The sequence below is a fragment of the Callithrix jacchus genome, chromosome 5 (assembly GCF_049354715.1).
Source record: "Callithrix jacchus isolate 240 chromosome 5, calJac240_pri, whole genome shotgun sequence".
NCBI lineage: Eukaryota > Metazoa > Chordata > Mammalia > Primates > Cebidae > Callithrix > Callithrix jacchus.
In genome coordinates, this window is record NC_133506.1 from 53908778 (window position 1) to 53921535 (window position 12758).

The window sequence follows — 12758 nt, forward strand, 5'->3', positions numbered from 1 at the left end:
TTTGTTTTTATTATTTTAATGATTTTCTAGAGTTTGTAATATCCTTCTTTGATATATCAGTCTGTGTTCAAATAATACACAGTTTCACATATAAGAACCTGGCGAGAGTGTCGTTCCATTTCTCTTCTCCCAGCCTTTGTGCTGCTCTTGTCATGTTTTACTTCTACAAGTTATGAAATCCACGACACACTTACTGTTTCGCATTAGTGATCTTTTAAAGAGACCATTTGTCTTTTTGTTCTATCTTTGTGTCAATATCATGATTTACAATTTCCGTATCATACTAATTCTTACTGTCCAGTGGCACGAATTTTCTGTGGTATTCTTCAGGAATGTCTTGGCTGTTCTTGACCTATTTGAATATAAACATTAAAATTATCTTGTCCTTTTTCACACATGCCAACACGCTAATCCCTACGGTGTTTTTGATTGGCTTTGCATTGAATTTATAAATTGATCTAGAGAGAAGTGACATGTTTATAATACTGAATCTTCTAATGTGTGAACATAGATTATCCTTTCATTTATATTAGGATTCTTTAGTTTCTCAGTGTTTTTTCGACTTCTCTATGTTGCAGGCTTGGACATCTTTCCAAGGGGTTTGATGTGTTTAGTGCAGTTTTTTGTGTTGTTAATATGGTAAATTAAATTTTCATTTTCTGAACCACATGGAGCCCGGGCGCATTTGGGTGCTGGAGGCTGCAGCCGGAGTTCAAGCCCAAGCAGCTGGAGGGGACCATTGCCAACTGCGAGCGTACCTTCATTGCAGTCAAACCAGATGGGGTCCAGCGGGGGTCTTGTGGGAGAGATTATCAAGCGATTCCGCCTTGTTGGTCTGAAATTCATGCAGGCCTCTGAAGATCTTCTCAAGGAACACTACATCGACCTGAAGGACCGTCCATTCTTTGCTGGCCTGGTGAAATACATACACTCAGGGCCGGTAGTTGCCATGGTCTGGGAGGGGCTGAATGTGGTGAAGACAGCCCGAGTCATGCTCGGGGAGACCAACTCTGCGGACTCCAAGCCTGAGACCATCCGTGGAGACTTCTGCATACAAGTCGGCAGGAACATTATACACGGCAGTGATTCCGTGGAGAGTGCAGAGAAGGAGATCAGCTTGTGGTTTCACCCTAAGGAACTGGTAGATTACAAGAGCTGTGCTCAGAACTGGATGTATGAATGACCAGACGGCAGACCACAATGCTTTTCACATTCATTTCCCCTCCTTCCCACGGGCAGAGGACCAGGCTGTAGGAAATCTAGTTATTTACAGGAGCTTCTTCATAATTTGAAGGGAAACTCTTGGAGCTATGAGTGCTCCCTGTACAGTGTTACCATCCCCTACCTCGGATTAAAATGCTTCTTCCCAACAACAACAACAAAATTTCATTTTATTTGTTGATTATATACAGAAATATGACTTTTAAAAATTGATGTTATATCCAGTAACCTTGATGAATTTATTCATTAATTTATAGAGCTTGTATCTATAGATTTTTTTAATGTGTTCTCTGTATACTTTTATATCACTTGGGAATGAGTTATTTTAACCTTCTAATTATTAAACTTTTTACTCTTATTCTATGAGATCAGGTAGGATCTCCAGTACAATGCTGAATAGAAATGGTGATACTAGGATTATCCTAATCTTAGGGGGTAGCCTCTACCATCATACCATTATGTTTGCTACAGGTTTTTTGTACATATCCCTATCACATTACAAAAGTGCCCTTTTTTTCTTTTTAAGAAACAAAATGTCGCATTGTTCAGGGTAGACTTGAACACCTTGGCTCAAGTGATCCTCCTGCCTCAGCCTCCAGAGTAGCTAGGAGGACTGTAGTACACACCACCATGCCCAGCAGAAGCACCCTTAATCTGTTTGCTGGGATCTTTGATTTTTTTTTTTTAACATCGATAATATTGACTTTAAATATTTTTCTACATGTATTTGGCTGATCACATAATTATTCTCTTTTATGTTAATGTGGTAATTCCATCATTAAATTTTCATGCAATAAATCCACTTAGGTCAGGACATGTTATTTTTACCAAATACATATCACTGGCTTTAATTGGTTATTATTTTTAAGATTTTTATGTATGTTTATAAGTGAGACTATCATATAAATACTTCTTTTTATCATGTGCATGTCAGGTTTGGTGTCAAGACTGTGCTTGCCTGATAAAACTGGTTGAGAAACACTTCTGTGGACGAGATTGTATAAAATTGCTCTTATTCCTCCCTTAAGTGATGAGTAAAATTCATCAGTGTTGCCATCTGGACTTTGAGTTCTTCTTGCATGATAGAGTTTGTTTAAGGAGTCAGTTTGTTTCTTAGTTGCAGGATTATTGATACTCAGATTTTCTATTTGTTCTTGTATTGGTTTTAATACATTGGGTTTTTTTTTTTTAAGGGTTTTGACTCTTTCATATCCTTTTTCCAATTTATTGACATAAAGATGTTAAGATTCTAGACTGAGGTCCCTTTTTCATTTCTGATATTAGTTTTGCCTTTGGTCAACTCTATGGTATGTCTGTTTCCCGTTTCACTAATTTCTACTTCTTTATTATGTTTGTCCTTGTTTAATATGCTGTTCCTTTTCTAACTTCTTGAGATAGACGGTTGTCGCTGATTTTAGGTCCTCCTTCTCGGTTGTATTCCTTATATCTTAAAACTTTAACTGTGGCTTTTGCTGGATCCAACAAGTTTTTATAGATCATTTCATCATCATTCAGTTCTGAATATTTTCCAGTTTCTATTTTGATTTTATCTTTGATCTAAATGTCATTTCAATGTGTGTTTCTCAGTTTCCAGACAGGGGTATCTTCTAGTTAACTTTTTGTTAATGATTACTAGCATAATTGTTTAGAGGTAAGAGAATATATTTTGTGTGATTTAAATCCTTGGAAATCTGGTACTGTTTGCTCTGTGGACCAGCATATGGTCAATTTTGGTAAATGTTCCATGTTTATTTGAAAAGGTTGTATACTCTATGATTGTTAGTGCTGTGTTCTCTGAATGGAATTGGGTCAAGTTTACTAATCATGTTCATTTTTTCTGTTATCCTTTCTGGGTTTTTTATCTACCTGGCTAAGAGGAATGAGTTAAAATCTGTCACCATGATTGTAAATTTATTTCTCCTTTTCATTCTCTCACTTGCTTTATTTTGCAGCTACATTCCATACAATTTAGAATTTTATATCTTACTGATAAAGCAAACCTTGTAACATTGTGAAAAATATTCTTTAATTCTAGGAATATTTTGCCTTGGTCAGCATTTGCATGGTGGATCTTTTTCCCATTTTTTAAAAACTTTCTATATGCTTATATTTAAGGTAGGGCTCTTATAAGCAGCTTATGATTTGATTTTGATGAAATGGATTCCATATAGCCATCACCCATCCTCATCAAAGTGCAGAAATTTCCATTACCTCTGAAAGTTCCTTCTGTGAATTAATGATTAAAATTATTGATTTTCATCAATATAGATAAGTTTCCCTATTCTTGAATTTTACATAAATGCAATAATATAGTATATAATCTTTGGTGTCTTGATTTCTTTTTTATGAAATGATGTTTTGCAGATTTAACCTTATTGCATGTACCAGAGTTTTGTTTTGTTTTTTTATTAAACTGGGAGTGATATTTTCTTACATAGATAGACCATAAATTGTCTATTCCTTCTCCTGGTTGGGGACATCCAAGTTGTTCCAGTTTTTGGCTATTATGAATACACATGCTATGAACATCATTTTACAGCTTTTTTTGTGGACATAGGTTTTCATTTCCTTTGGGAACTAGGAATAGAATTGCTAGTTGTTAGGGTAGATGCTTATATAACTTAATATGAGGTTACCAAACAGTTGTTCTGATTGATTGTGTCATTTACCCTCCCACCAGCGATGTGTAGAGTTTCAAATGCTCTAGTCCCCACCAATATTTGGTACTGTCTTTTTAGTCATTCTAGTGGGTATAAAATGGTATCCTACTGTGGTTTTACTTTGCATTTCTCAGATAACTAATTTTAAGCATCCTTATAGATGCTTATTTATCTTTCGTATGTCTTTTAGGAAGGCACCATTCAAGTCTCTTGCTCATTTTTAATTTTTTTGTCTTATCTCTTGCTGAATATAAATTTTAAAGTATTCTTTATATACTCAAAGAGTATATCTAAATACATTTATCGTGAACATTTTCTCCATTTTGTGGCTTACCTTTTCATTTTCTTAGTGGTATCTTCTGATAAAGTTTTAATGTTAATGAAGCTCATGTTATTTTTTTCTTGGATTTATGCCTTTTTTCTTGTTTCTAAGTAATTTCTGTCTGCCCTGAGGCCTCAAATATATTCTCCTGCATTTTCTTCTATAATCGTCATAATTTTAATTTTATATGTAATTATTTAATCCATCTCAAATTAACTTTTCTGTATTATAGGAGGTAGAGATAAGGTTCATTATTTTCCCGTGTTTTTCCAGTTATCTTAGCATTATTCATTTAAAAAAAAAAAAGAAAAACTTTCCCTATTGAATAGCCTTGACACTTTAGTCAAAAATTATAATATTGATGCCAGGCATGGTGGCTCACATCTGTAATCCCAGCACTTTGGGAAGCTGAGAAGGGAGGATTGCTTGAGCCCAGGAATTGAGGCCAAACTGGACAACATAACGAAACCCTTTCTCAAAAATTGAAGTAAAAAAAATACTTAATATTGTGACTTTGATCCATGAGCGTAGTATATCTCTCTTCATTTACTTAGAACGTTTTAAATTTCACTCTGCATTGCTGTGTAGTTTTTAATGTAGAAGTCTTAAGAGTGTATTTGTTGGCCGGGCGGAGTGGCTTACACCTGTAATCCCAGCATTTTGGGAGGCCAAGGTGGGCAGATCACCTGAGGTTGGGAGTTCAAGACCAGCCTGACCAACATGGAGAAACCCCATCTCTACTAAAAATACAAAATTAGCCGGGCGTGGTGACACATGCCTGCAATCCCAGCTACTCAGGAGGCTGAGGCAGGAGAATTCCCTGAACCTGGGAGGTAGAGGTTGTGGTGAGCCAAGATTGCACCATTGTATTCCAGCCTGGGCAACAAGAGTGAAACTCCGTCTCAAAAAGAAAAAAGTATATTTTTTAAATTTTTTCTAAATATTTCATATTTTCTTAGCTATGATAAATAGAATTGTATTTTTTCATTTTTAGTTATGATTGTTACCCACGTACAGAAATACCACTGGTTTTTGTTTATTAACCTTGTATACTTTAATTCTATTAAATTTATTATTAGTTCTAGTAGCTATCTTGTATTATTTACATACACAATCATGTTATATGAAAATAAAGACTGATTTACTTCTTCCTTTCCTTCTAGTTTGTTCCATGCCTTGTTGTACTGGCTAGGACCTCTGGCACCTTACTGAATAAGTGGTGAGAGCCAGCATCCTGCCTTTTCCCAGTGTTAGGGGAAAACATTCAGTATTGTGCCTAATAAGTTTGATGTTAGTTATAGGTTGCCCATTTTTAGAATGAGGGTGTTTTCTTCTGTTTCTGTTGTGCTGAGTTTTTTTTTTCAAGAATGGATCTGTGGCTGGACACAGTGGTTTATACTTTATATCCTAACACTCTGGAAGGCCAATGTGGAAGGAATGCTTCAGACCAATGTGAGCAGTATAGTGAGACCTTGTCTCCAAAAAATTAAAAATAAAAAATAGAACAAGTCTTGAATTTTGTCTAGATATTTTTTGCATCTGTTTACATGATGCTGTTTTTCTCTTACGTTAATATAGTGGGTTACTGTGTTAAATATTGCTGAGTAACAAATTGTCCTAATATTAACACCTGGAACAACAAACATTTATTGCCTTACATTTTCTGTGTATTAGGAATCCAAGTGGCCTAGCTTATATGGTTCTGGCCCATTCTGATGGTGTTGCAATCAAGATGTCAGGAAGAGCTGCAGTTATCTAAAGGATCTGCTTCCAGCAAGGCTTACTCACATGGCTGTTGGTTGGAGGCCTCAGTTCCACAGTTCTTTGCCCTGTGAGCCTCTCCATAGGGCTGCTTGAGTGTTCTCACAACAAAGCAGTTAACTTTCCCCAGAGCAAATGATTCCAAAGAAAGAGCAAGGAAGAATCTGCTATGCCATTTATGACCTAGTTTTGGGAGGCACCTACCATGGCTTCTGTTCAGAAGAGAGTTACTAAACCAATCCCAAACTCAAGGGAGTAGGGAATAAGCTCCATACTTGAAAGTAAGACTACCAAAAAAAAAAAGAGTGAATTACATTAATTGAATTTCAAAAGTTTAACGTATAGCATTAGTTTTATCTAATCATGAATAAACATCAGACAAACTCTCATTGATAAACATTTGATAAAACAACTGACTTATAATCTGCAAAAGTCTCAAGGTCTAAAAAGTCAAAGAGAGACTGAGAAACTGATCCAGAAAGAAGGAAACTATAAAGAGTCATAACAATTAAATGCAACATGTCTTTTGAACTGGATGTTTTGCCAAAGGAATATTATCAGGACAATTTGCAGAATTCACATGGATTCTGAAGAATAGATGGTAGTAATATGTCAGTGTTAAGTGCACAGTTTTGAGGATCTTACTCTGCTTACATAAGAAAATAATCTTGCTTGTAATTAACATACACTAACATTCAAAGGCAGTGAGGCTACTTAGCTATCAACTGGATAAATCCTTTACCTGCAACTTTTCTCAACTGTTTGAGAAAAAAAAAGTATGTATATTTTTTGAGACAAGGTCTCACTTGGTTGCCCAGGCTAGAGTGCAGTGGTGTGATCACAGCTCACTGAAGGTTCAACCTTCCAGGCTCAAGCGATCCTCCCACCCCACCCTCCGAAGTAGCTGAGACCACAGGTGCACACCAACACACCAGGTTTAAAAAAATTGTAACATTGTGTTGTGGATGCCCTTTTCACAGGATCTAGGATTTACTGAACCAGCCCTAGCCCCCTTTTTCTCCCTACATAGGTACTCTTTACTTTGATCAGGCTTTGATACACCACTCTGGGCACCCCTGTCTCCCTTCTACCCTCCATCCTCAAGAATACCTACCTGCGTGGCCTACGTACTAGCAACTTTTGGACTAAATAATTGTTCAGACCAGGAAGAAAGGAGGTAGAGCAAACGTCATTTTATTTTACATACATATTAGCATTACCATTGCTCTTCATTCCTTCCTGTAGAATTGAGTTTTCATCTGATGACATTTACGGACAGTCTGAGCATTTCATGTATTCAGGGCTGGTGATAGGATTGCCTCAGTATTTGTTTATCTAGAGTAATGTCTGCATTGCATACTCACTTTTGAGGTATGTTTTGCTAGATGTAGATTTCAGATTTTTTTTTTTCCAGCACTTTTGTGTCATTCTGTTCTCTCCTGGCCTTCATTGTTTCTGCTGAGTGGCCCATCATCCTCCTTCATGTTGTTACCCTGTATGTAATGTCTGCATTCTCCGGCTGCTCTTAAGACCGGTCCGTTCTCTTTCATTTTCAGTAATTTACTTTCAGATGCTAAATGTGTAATATACTCTGGGTTCACTGAGTTTCTTGGATCTGAGATTTGATTATTTTTACAAAATTTGGGACATTTGCAGCCATATTAAATATCTGTTCTGTACCATTCTCTTGGTCCTCTTTTGGGAGTCCACTTGTATATATGTTAAACTGCTAGATATTGTACCACAGCCCATGGAGGCTTTGGGTTTGTGTTCTTTTCCCCACCTCCATCTTTTTCTCTTCTTAGGATCACAGATTTCTCTTGATCTGTCTTTATCTTCAGTTGATTCCTCTACAGTATCTCCAAAGCTGTTGGCCCTCCTTCGTCATGGGTTTCACATCCATGAGTTCCACCAACCACAGATTGAAAGTATCTGGGGGGAAAAAGGATGGTTGCATCTGTACTAGACACATGCAGACTTCTTTTTTTCTTGTCATGATTCACTAAATGATACAGTGTAACAACATAGCATTTACAGTGTATTGGGTATTTTAAGTAATCTAGAGATGACTTAAAGTACCTGAGAGGATATATGTAGGTTATATGCAAATGCTGTGTCATTTTATATAGCAGTTGTATTTGCGGATTTTTATTCATGGGGGGGGTCCTGAAACCAGTCAGTCTCTTGTGGATACTGAAAGATGACTATTCTGTTCAATATATCTAGTATTTTCCCCCAGTATTTAGATATTGTCTTTAATTCTAGAATTTTCATTTGGTTCTTTTATATATTTTCCATGCATAGTTCCCCCATCTGCTCACTCAATATGACTTTCCTTAAGTCTAGATTATATTTTTAGTAGCTGTTTTTAACATCCATATCTGCTCATTCCAGCATCTGGATCATCTCAGGATCTGTTACCATCTACTAGTTCTTTTCTCTTGACCTTGAGTCACATTTTCTTTGGTTGTCTAGTTTTTTATTTTATACTGAACACTGCAGAAGATATGCTGCAAAGATTTTAGATTTTCTTATCTTCCACTGAAGAGTGCTGTTTTGTTTTAACAGAAGATTAAGTTATGGGCTGATCATCCTGAACTTATGGAAGCTTCATCTTACACTTTGTTCAGATGGTTGTGTTGGGGTGTTGCCTTATGGCAAATCCTTATTCGTGGGACACTATCTTTGCTTCTGAGATATGGCCTATCTCATTGTCACTCAGGGTGTCCAGTGAGCCTCTGGATTGGCCAGATTTAAACTCCCAACTTTTCTCCCCTTCAGTTGGAAACAGCTAAAATCTCTGCCCAGCTTTCTTTCAGCCTTCCAGCTGTTGCTGTCCATTAGACTCGTTGGCGCCCCCCCAGTTGCATGTGAAATTAGAGGAGTCAGCTGTGGCTCTGAGAGGAGTCAGTACAGATTTGCAGCAGCTTCTTTTCTAGGACATCCCTTCTCTATTTCCAGCCACAGGGACTGGCAGCCCTGAACTTCATCCTCTATTACTTCCATTCAGCTCGTGCTTTATCCTCAACTTGATGTTTTTTATCACTTCCTTCCTCTCTTACTACATTTCAGCCACATGGCCCTTCTTTTCAAACACTTGATAGTCTCTCCCAACTCAGGGTCTTTGCATTTACTGTTTCCTCTTTGTGAAATGTTCTCTCCCTTCTAAATATTGGAATAGTTGGATCTTCTTACCTTTTAGGGTTCATCCAAGTTTTTGCCATCATCCTGTGTCAAATTACCACTCCAGTCACTACCACCACATAGCGTTTTTTTATCTTCATAGTAAATATTAATATCTATAATCATCTGTCTACTTGTTTGTCAATTCCTACCACTTAAATATAAGCTCTATGAGAAGAGGAGCCTTATCTGAAATGATCACAAGCAGCTGTATCCTCAGCCCACAACAGACCCTCAATTAAAAAATTAAGATTTTCATGATTGTGTAATTTATTCTCTATTTACCAGTCTCACTGACTGTTCTTTTACCAGCTTTTGTCCCCATTATTCCATTGAAACACCACTGCTGTAGAATTTGAAATCAACTCATAAATGACTAAATATAAACCGCAAATATAAGTCGCTTTTTATTGTGTTTATCCTCTAGAAGTATTTGGCATTATCTTGATTTTTTTTAATTCTTTTGTTTCCTGGGATACAGTTCCAATTCTCTTTTCTACCTCTTGGGGCTTCCTCCTCCTTGTTTCTTGGCCTCAGTGTCCACCCCTGAAATGTCAAAACAGTGAGAATTTCTTGCAGTCTATGTATCTTCCTAGGTGATCTCATTCACACTCATAGCTTTGATGGCCACCTTTCTCCAATGACTCCAGTTGACTGGTATTTAAATAGAAGCACCTTGGACTCCACGCATCTACCACTGAACTCCTCTTTCTACCTAGTCATTCCCAAGTACCTTGTTCTGCCTTGCTAGTAAGGGAGAATTTAACAAGTCCTTGGTACAACCACTATAAAGAACAACTTGACAAAAATTATCAAATTTAAGCAGTATTAATAACGATGGGCATGTTATTTTTTTAAATGTAATAACTCAGTCCTTTAAAGAACCCACTGTGCTTTCCAGCTCATATAAAAAGTCACAAGAGACTGTCATTCTCACCCAAACAACCAAAACAAGCAAGATAAGTTTTTTAAAGCCCATTAGGCAGCTGAGCACACAAAGAAACCTAAATAAACTAAACTTCAGAAAGTGATAGACCATTCAGAAGAGAGCCATAGCTGCTCTCATCCTCTATTGAAACAGAGGGACAGGGAAACTCTGCCGTAGACGGGAACAATTGGGCTACCAATTGCGGAGACTTGAAGTGGGGCAGATGAGCTCAGAGCAAACTCTGCAGTAATTTCTACCTTTGCTGGAATCCATGGGTGGAGCTGCAAAGCAAAGGGATTTCTTGAAAATCTTGATCCAATTCGCTGATTCTCTCCTCTCATGTGTTCAGTTATCTTATAAAATGTCCATTTAAAGTCAGGTAAGTAGAAAGTATCCAAACTGAAACACGAAGGGAAGAGAAAGTTTTTTTTAAGACATCCAAGATCTATAAGGCGCTGTCAGTCTCACAATTGGCTTCCCTGAAAGAAAGGAGAAGGAGAATGGAAATAAATAATTCAAGAGATAAAGGGTAGGAGCTTTACACAGTTGATGGAAGTGATCAATGTACAAATCTGAGAATTTCTGAAAACTCCTGTCAGGATAAATACAAAACAAACCACAGCTCTACAACCTAGGTATATCATAGTCAGACTGCTGACAACCAGAAATAAAGAGCAGATCTTAAAAGCAATCAGAAGAGGGGTAAAAACACAGGACAGTGATTAGAATTATCCTTGACTTTTCAGCACAAACAGTGGAGGTCAGAGTATACAGCATCTTTAACATAGTTAAATAAAAAAAAAAATAGGCAGAGCATGGTAGTTCACACCTACCATGTAGTAATCCCGGCACTTGTTGAAGCCAAGGCAGGTGAATCACCTGAGGTCAGGAGTTCAAGACCAGCCTGGCCAATATGGTGAAACCCCATCTCTAATAAAAATACAAAAATTAGCAGGGCTTGGTTGTGGGCACCTGTAATCGCAGCTCCTTGGGAGGCTGAGGCAGGAGAATCACTTGAACCCAGAAGCAGAGGTTTCAGTGAGCCAAGATCACGCCATTGCACTCCAGCCTGGGCAACAGAGTGAGACGCCATCATTCATAAATAAATAAATAAATAAATCTTGCCAGCTACTAATTCTGTATCTAGCAATAAATAAATAATTAAACGTGCCAACTAATAATTCTGTATCCACCAAAAACTTTCTTCAAAAATAAAGGAGAAATGAAGACATTTTCAGATAGAAGCTGAATTTCTCTATAGTAGGCCCATATCTAGATACATTAACAGGAGTCTGTTTCATCCAGCTAAAAACACTATTGGCTTTAAATATATCTATAACAATTATATTGTTTGTTTGTAACATATGAAGAAGTAAAGTATCAGGCAACAGGAGCACAGTGGATGCGAGAGGAATATATGAATATGTGGAATTAGGCTGGCAGAGTCTTACATTGTTCATGAAATAATATCATTTGAAAGTAGATTGAAATATAAAGATACATACTGTAAGCTAAAAATCCAATACAAGAAGTAAAATCAAGGGCCCAACACCATGACTTAACCTGTAATCCCAGTGCTTTGGAAGGCCAAGGTAAGGAATGATTCCTTGAGACCAGGAGTCTAAGACCAGTGTGGGCAGCATAGCAAGACCCTGTCTCTACAAGAAAATGAAAGAATTAGCTGGATGTTATGAGTCACGCCTGTAGTCCTAGCTACTTGGAGGCTGAGGCAGGAGTTCAAGGCTACAGTGAGCCATTATTGTGCCATTGCACTTTTAAAAAAAAATTTTTTTTTTTGGCCAGACACAGTGTCTCATGCCTGTAATCCCAGCACTTTGGGAGGCCGAGGCAGGTGGATCACCTGAGGTCAGAAGTTAAGACTAGCCTGGCCAACATGATGAAACCCCGTCTCCACTAAAAGCATGAGAATCGCTTGAACCCAGGAGGCAGGGGTTGCAGTGAGCAGAGGTGGCGCCACTGTGCTCCACCCTAGGCGACAAGAGTGAAACTCCAAATGTGATCTATCCAAAGAAGACAGAAAAAGAAGAGCAGAGAAACAAATACCAAAATGTGAAACATTAAACCTGCCATATCAATAATTTTAAGTTTTCTTATTTTTCACTTTGTTTTTTTTTTTAATTATAGACTTCATATTTTGCCTGGAATAGGGACAAGAGTTAACTGGAAATGGATATGAGGAAATCTTCTGGTAATTGCAAATGTGCATCTTATTTTGAGCAGTAATTATACCAGAATATTTTTTATGGACTCCATGATATAAAAAATATGTTTGTGACTATAATGTCTGACAATTTTTACCGTGTTTACCAACTTTGTACTTTTTTTTTGCCTTATTGTATTGGCTAGACCCTGTAGTCCAATGCTGAATAGAAGTGTACAAGTAGACATCCATGCCTTGTTCTTAGATAATAGCTAAATTAAAAGAGTAACAACCAAATGTCAGCAAGAATATGGAGTAACTAGAACTCCATAAATTTCTAATAAAAGTATAAATGGTTTGACTATTTTGGAGGACTCTTTTTGTGTTTACAAAAACACTTATACAAAAATGTTCATAGCAGCCTTGTTCATTATAGCCAAGAACTTGAAACAACTTCAGTTCCTCAACATAAGAATGGGCAAAGTGTGATACAGTCACACAATTGAATACCATCCAGCAATA

The 12758-nt window shown here is 37.2% G+C and overlaps 1 protein-coding gene and 1 pseudogene across 1 annotated transcript in view; both read left to right on the forward strand.

Moving 5' to 3' along the window:
• RAB22A (RAB22A, member RAS oncogene family) overlaps positions 1–12758 on the forward strand; it is a 61332-nt gene that overhangs the window by 14108 nt on the left and 34466 nt on the right. The window lies entirely within an intron of this gene.
• On the forward strand, positions 663–1372 carry LOC100414023 (NME/NM23 nucleoside diphosphate kinase 1 pseudogene; annotated as a pseudogene).